The sequence below is a fragment of the Cucurbita maxima genome, unplaced genomic scaffold (assembly GCF_002738345.1).
Source record: "Cucurbita maxima cultivar Rimu unplaced genomic scaffold, Cmax_1.0 Cma_Scf00009, whole genome shotgun sequence".
NCBI lineage: Eukaryota > Viridiplantae > Streptophyta > Magnoliopsida > Cucurbitales > Cucurbitaceae > Cucurbita > Cucurbita maxima.
In genome coordinates, this window is record NW_019272025.1 from 5,837,364 (window position 1) to 5,844,703 (window position 7,340).

The following is a 7,340-nucleotide window of genomic DNA, read 5'->3' on the forward strand; positions in this document are numbered from 1 at the left end:
TTCTTCTTTCTGTTTTTTTTTTTTTTTTTTTTTTTTTTTTTTTTGTTCTTAATCTCTCACTAAAAACCCTTTTTCTCTGTCTCTCTCTCTCTCTCTCTCTCTCTCTCTCTCTATCAATGGGTTTCTCTCTCTCTCCAATAATAACACACAATTGTAGGGAGAGAAATAAAGCAGAGAGACAAGGTATAAACACTTTTGTTTATAATAATTTTTTACGTGTTTAAACACTTTTTAAATGATAATTATTTTTATTTTTATTTTTTGTTTTTCGAAATTATTATATTATCATTTTAAGCATATTAATTACAAGTTTAATTTTTTTTAAAGTATAGAAAAAAAAGGCTAGAAATTCATAAAAAAACGCCCCTAGCCTCTTGTATTATAATGCCTTCGTAGGCGCGTGCTTCTCACGCTCTTCTTCGACTCTCATAATGGAGCAGAGAGAGAGAAAAGGAAGTCTGAGCAGAGCGGCTAAAGTCCTCCCAAATCCTTCTGCTTTGTCTATAGATTGGATTGTATTATTTGTCGGAAACCCTAGAATTTTTCTTTTTAATTATTGTCGGACTTTCTTCTTTTTTCTTTTTTTTTTTCTCCCGCTCTTTTCAATTAATATTTTAAATTATTATTATATTTATTAATATTAACTAACCCATCAAAGATAATCCTTTCTTTATGGGTCCTTTTTCAGTAAATTGCTTATAATTTTTTTATTTTATTGTCTTTTTTAGTTAAATCTATAAATTTAACACATCTATATCACGTTTTTTCTATTTAAACTTTTGTAATTTATTTGTGCATAAAATTCGAAACAAGTAATACAAAAAACTATATTAAAAATATTAGTCCATAAGGGAAATGAACAATTTGTCAGAAATATTATACGGGAATCGCATTAGGGACATGAAATACTATATTATATGCATTAATTTAAATCAACATTTAAAGTATAATTTTTTTTTTTTACCCTTAAAAGTACACTCTTAATTCATTAAAGTTATCCTTGTCCATACAATGGATGTAGCCTATTTGGGAAGAAATGATTTCACTTTCTCTCTTGCCTGAGTGGGATCATATAAAATTATAAAATAAAATAAAAATATCTTGATAAACATGTAGCAGTCCACGTCTCAAATTCAATCCAAAATTTAGAACTTTGACTCAACTACGTTGCATACACAACTTATATCGTTTATATGATTTAATGTTTAGGTCATGCTTCCTTGAAAAATTCGCATACTTAATTAAAATTTTTTTTTTATATGATCTTGATCAATCTTATTCAAATTTGGTCTCGATTGATTTATTAGAAAAAAAAAATGCTTGTGTAATATAAAATTTTAGATTATGATTTTAGTCATGTAACATGACAAAAATAATATCTCATCGGATCCATCTAGTTTTAACAAATTATCACCAAATAAATAATTGCTATTCGAATCTAATTTATTGAAAAGTGGGCATGACCTGACTTATTGCTCATTTATGATCATAATGTAGCTTAAACAAATTATTGCATTTTTTCTTTATATGTTACAACTTCTTGTCCTTTTATTAAATTATGAAAAAATGTTTAAAAAATAAATGTTAATTGCCCCAAAAAATTATTTAAATACTTTTTTTTTCCCACTCGAAATTTGATTTTTAGGTACTTAATTAATGTGTGTGATTATAAAGTAAAATCATTATTTATATAAATATAAAGTAAAACAAAAATAAAAATTGGCATGAGAGTAAATAGGGATTGTTGGAGGACGTGAAAGAGAAAGCTGAAAAGCTCTAATGGCCTTCGCCGCACCTTTCGGCCCTTCGGCTTAACGTTGGGGCCACGAATCTTCATCTTCACCAAGTACTTCTCCCCTTTATTCTCACTTCTCATCCTCATTTAATTACACATCTTTAAAANAAAAAAAAAAAAACCTTTTTAAATTTATTTTTTTATTTTTTTTATTAAATTAAAAAATAGCCTCTCTTTCTTTGTCGTATTAATCCCTATACTTTTAAAATATTATATTTTAGTCTATAAATTTTAAACTTTTACTCACTTTAGCTATATAATTTAAAAACATCCCTTTTAGTTAGTGATATTTTTTTACATTTATTAAAATATAGCAATAAAGTTGTGTCCACAATGTGAAATTTTTGTATTGAAATTTTTAGTCAATTAAGTATAATGATCCAAATGAACGATTTGAACATTTTATCAAATTTATTTTACCATATAAATTATTAATCAATTATTAGTGGATTTAAAACTCATTTTCATTTCTATTTTCACTATTGATGTTTGACCATTTAAACTATGTACAGACGAATCACAAAATTGATATACTTCGAATCTCCACTTTTTTATACACACGTAGGTGAATTGAATTGCGTGTAGAATTTTGAATGTGGCCGTTTTCAAAAGATTCTGATATCAACGAATGCCAACTCTAGAACCGGGTATCAAAATAAAAGTTTGGACATCTTTTTGGTGCAATTTTAGGAGGAGTGGTCCATTTTAGGGTGGGTTTTGAGAATTAGGAATGAGAGTGATAAAAATGAACCACTTTTTATTTTGATATAAATAGCTGTGTTTTAAGCAATGGTGGTGCTTATGGGTATTGGTTCTCTATCATTTGCCATTTTTAGCATTCATCCATCCACTACCCATTTTCTTTTCTTATTTGTATCATTACGTACCCTTTCAAAGTCAACTTTGCTTTAATAGTCCTAATTCCTCTACTTCTAAGTCTTGTAATTATAACACCAATTGGCTTCACTTTTCAAAAGGATGCTCCTCTACTAAGAGTGTGGCTAAACCCTATTATCGTTTATTAAATTTGTCATTAAAAAGTGCATTTTACACATATATATTAGATAAAAATTTGTAAACATTAACGATGATTTAGTAACGTGGACTGGATTTAAGGTTTGTAAGGGAAACTTGATGAGTTAATGTAACATTCCAACCCTACTACTAGCAGATATTGTTTGTTTTGACTCATTACATATTACAGTCAACTTCGCGATTTTCAAAGGCATCTATTAGGAAGAGATTTTCATACCTTTATACAAACTGATTCGTTCCACTCTTCAATTCGATTATTTACTGTCAGTTTGTACGCCATGTTATTACAAGCCAAAAATATTAATGAAAGATTCTTTTTGGGTGCAGTTTGACTTTTGATAAATTATTTAATTGTTTGTATTTACTTATTATTTTAACCTAATATTGGTTGTGATTTACTTATTTAGTGTTTTTTTTTTTAGTAAAATGCAACTTGTAAAATATGGTAAAAAAAATGTTGATATATATTTGAATAAAAATCATATTTAAATGTAGAAAATAATAAAGTAAGAGAAGCTAGGGGAAAAGTGCCCCATTTATGTGTGGGTTCGAGACGGTGTGCATTTCCAATGCGTGTCCGTACAGAGAAGGAAAAAGTGCCCCATTTATGTGATTTATATTTTTAAAAATGAACTGTAAAGTATATAACCATATCTTAAAAATAAATAGAATATATAACGACATGATTCTGTTTAATATTTTAAGCGAATCCACTTTTGTAATTAATTAATTAAAAAATAAAGAAATTATTGCTTGAAAAAATCTTCATGCATTCGCCTTAATTACTACTCTATCTGCCGCAGGTTTTCCAACTTTTATGCCATTATTATTAACATAAAATAATTCCACCATTATTATTAATATAATATAATTTAACCTAAACTTGTAATTACAGCGGTTCGTTTGGGTTCCTAATATAATGGTTTGTTTAACGTGAAATAATAATAAATATTTATTATTTTTATTTTTATTTAGAATAAAATATAATTTTCGTTTTAGTATTTTATTATTATTTTTTTTAATGTTCTTTCCTATCATTTAAAATATCTTACTTTAGTATATATCGATAAATCCTAAAAAAATATAAATAAACATTTAAAAACAACAGGTGTTTGTGTTTAACAGCTGTAGTGCCATGGTTCTATTTTTGGACGAAGAATAATTAGTAATAATTTATAAAGGCCATTCCATCAATTTTTTATTATTATTATTTTTTTTTTGTTATATATTGTCCACTTAGAAAGCCACGGATTAATAATACTAATAGTAAATATTATCTCCTGGACCCCACAAACTAAATTCCGAAGTCCTTGAGTAATTGTGCATGACAGTTTTTTCCTACAAAAATAAAAAATATATATTTAATTGTTTTCTCACTATTTAATAAATAAAAAATTTGAAGTTATTGGATTTTAGCATAAAATAGAAACTATAATATTAATACCTATTTTAACAAATAAATTGATACTAATACCTAGCTTAAACATTATGTCGGTCTGTCTTTTTTAATTTCGGAATATTTTAGTTTTTGCACTTTCTATCATCCTAGTCATACACTAACCACAAATTTTAAATTTAGTTGATATTATTTTTTTTTATGGTTTTTTATAAAAATAAAAGCATTTGCATTATACATTTTTAAAATAATTTTTTATGGTTTTTTTTTCCATGAATATTATTATTATTTAAATAATTTAAGTAAGAGTAAATTAAAAAAAAAGTGGAGAATAATAAATGGATCCAACGTGAAGTTTGATACAAATTGAAATTTGTTATTTATTTAATTTATGTAATTAAAGAAAAATGGAATTGTCCCAACCTCCCATAAAACAAAACAAAAGATAACGAAATAAGAATAAGTCCAATAATTGGTTCCCATTTTTCACTTAGAATAATCCGAATTAAATGAATAAAAAAAAAACGTGGAATTTAAAAATAAAGAAGAAGAAAAGGGAAAGCGGCGGTCTCAGAATCATCAGTGATCAGAGCACCATAAATCTCCCTTCCGGCACACTCAATATCTCGAGTAATTGACTCACACGCGCTGAAGGAAAGGAAGGACGTGTATCGCACGCGCTGGTGAGGAGAAGGATGAGAAAAAAGGAATGGTGGGGAAAGAATAGAGTGCGAGCGAGTGTAGAATAAGGGGAGGAAGTGAGAGGGTGGGACACGTAGTCGGCCTCGAGCCCTGCAAACCGACCTTGCCCCCCACCCCCCGCGAGGCGAGATCTTCATCCCAATTCCCGTACTATTTTGTTTGTTCCCACGCGCTTATGGGGGATCGTGGGTCCCACTGTCTTTTTTGCCTTCCATATTTTGCGTGAAACAATGACTGCCATAAAGTGAAGCCTACGCTAACTTAAAACCCTCGATTATCGCCATTCCCCTACTCGCTTCTATCTATGTTTTTATGTTCTTTCTTTCCTTCCTATTCAATTTCTTTTTTCTCTTCATAATTTATTCAAATTCCCTTTTTAAGTTTGCTACACTCTTTCCTTCTTGTCCTTTTGCTTTTTAACATGTTTAATATATTAACGTGTATTTAAACATTAAATTAAAAATACTTAATAAAAGTCCAGATAATAGTATATTTTTGAAATAAATGTTTAAATTGTTTTTCATTACTTATTTTGTTAATATTTTAAATGTTGTGATTTGAGTTTTTTTTTTAACCACATTTAAAAAAAAAATAAAAATAATATATATATATATAATTAGGGACACAATTTTAAAAAATATGTCTTTAATATCAAGACCTAAATCATATATTATTAATTTATTTTGTTTATGCATTTAGTTCAATTTTTTTTTTGAGATAATAAACATTTTTAGAAGTTGAAAAAAAATGGGTTTGAGCATCAACCGATAACTTGCATAATTTTAATCAACGAATATTTATAGTTTTTTCTGAAACTTTAATTATTATTATTAGTACTATTTATACATATAATAGGATAAGTTAGAGATCAATATATACTTTTAACTTTAGTTTTGTTGCAATAATTTAAATGTATTGATTTAGAAAAACATTTAAATTATTGAGAATAAAATATAAATAAGCTGTGGGAAATAAAGTGTTTAGTTTTATTTTGATAATTAATTTAAAAGTGATTGATAATGAAATTCTATTTTGACAAAACTTGTTTTTTTTTGTTTTTTTCCCTCAGAAAAAACTTGTAATTACAGTAGCTCGTAGGTTAGTGAAAATGAAACCCTAGGGTACAGAAGGCAGGCAGTAGGGTTTTGAAGGAATTTGACACGTGGCATAATTTTAGTGGTGGTTCAGAAAATAGAATGGTCACGGACGGTAGCTCCAGATCTGAGATATTTTTTTTTGTTCACGATCCCCTATGCTTAAATCAGCCTACATTCTTCTCAAAGTCCTCGTCTCTTTTTCTATACTCCCGTCTTTCTTTTAATTTAATTTAGGTGAAATCATCCATTACTTCGCAAATTCCCAGAAATATTTGATGGGCTCAGGCCCATCAATGGCTTCCACTCTCTATAAAAGCCCAATAATCGGCCTGTTTACTGATAAAACTGGCCCAACGACGAGCTGCCAACGCGTGTTAATGGATCGCGTGAGTTTTATATCGGTCGGGCCCAACAGAGGCCCAAAATAGAAATGAACAAATTTACGAAAATTGTCCTTTCTAAACTGCACCGAAAAGGTTGGTTGTGGGTCCCATTTAAAGCTATAATAGCTTGTATTTGCATAGCAGACCCTACATTTCCAAAAATTGCAGTACTTTTAGTATTTGGAAGCCAGTAAACCAACCCAAAATTCAATGGGTTCTCATTTGAATGTAATTCAAACGAGATTCATCATGAGTATACGAAGTTAAATACCAACAAAATACATATTTATTTTTTGTAGTTGAATCTTATGAACTTGAATTATGCTTAAACAAGCTCGATCAATTGCGAGAACGAAAAACTTTTCCTAAATGAAAATTAATACTCTAGTAGTTTACCAGTTGGAGCTTTGATGGTAAACTCACCCTATCTTTACCCACCCACGTCTTTTTTTCAACACTATTCTCCTACTTCCCGTCTTCATAGGTTAAATTACCATGTCATCATGTTAAATTTACTCAATAATCGATTACAAATAAATTTCAAAATACTAGAGTCGAAATCATATTAATGGTTTTCTTTTTTAATAAATTGTTCGTATCAATGTCATAGATAGTTGTGTGGATTAGTGATAAATTAAAGAATCAAGAACAGAAGAAAAAAAAAACTAAATTTATGATTAAACGATTTCAATTTGGATGTCATCATTTAACGATGAGACGAAATGCGAGGCAGATGAATTTGATAAGAAACTGGGAATTGGAATTGGAATTGGAATTGGAATCGGGCGTGGCTGAAGAGTCGAGGAACATTTGGTCGTCGCTATTTTTCCCATTTAAAAAATTTGGTTTTCCTGCAGAAGATACTCGTAGGAGTGATACCAGAGGGGGAGATAAACATGAGAAAAGAGCCAAAATTGGATTTAATTCCGAGC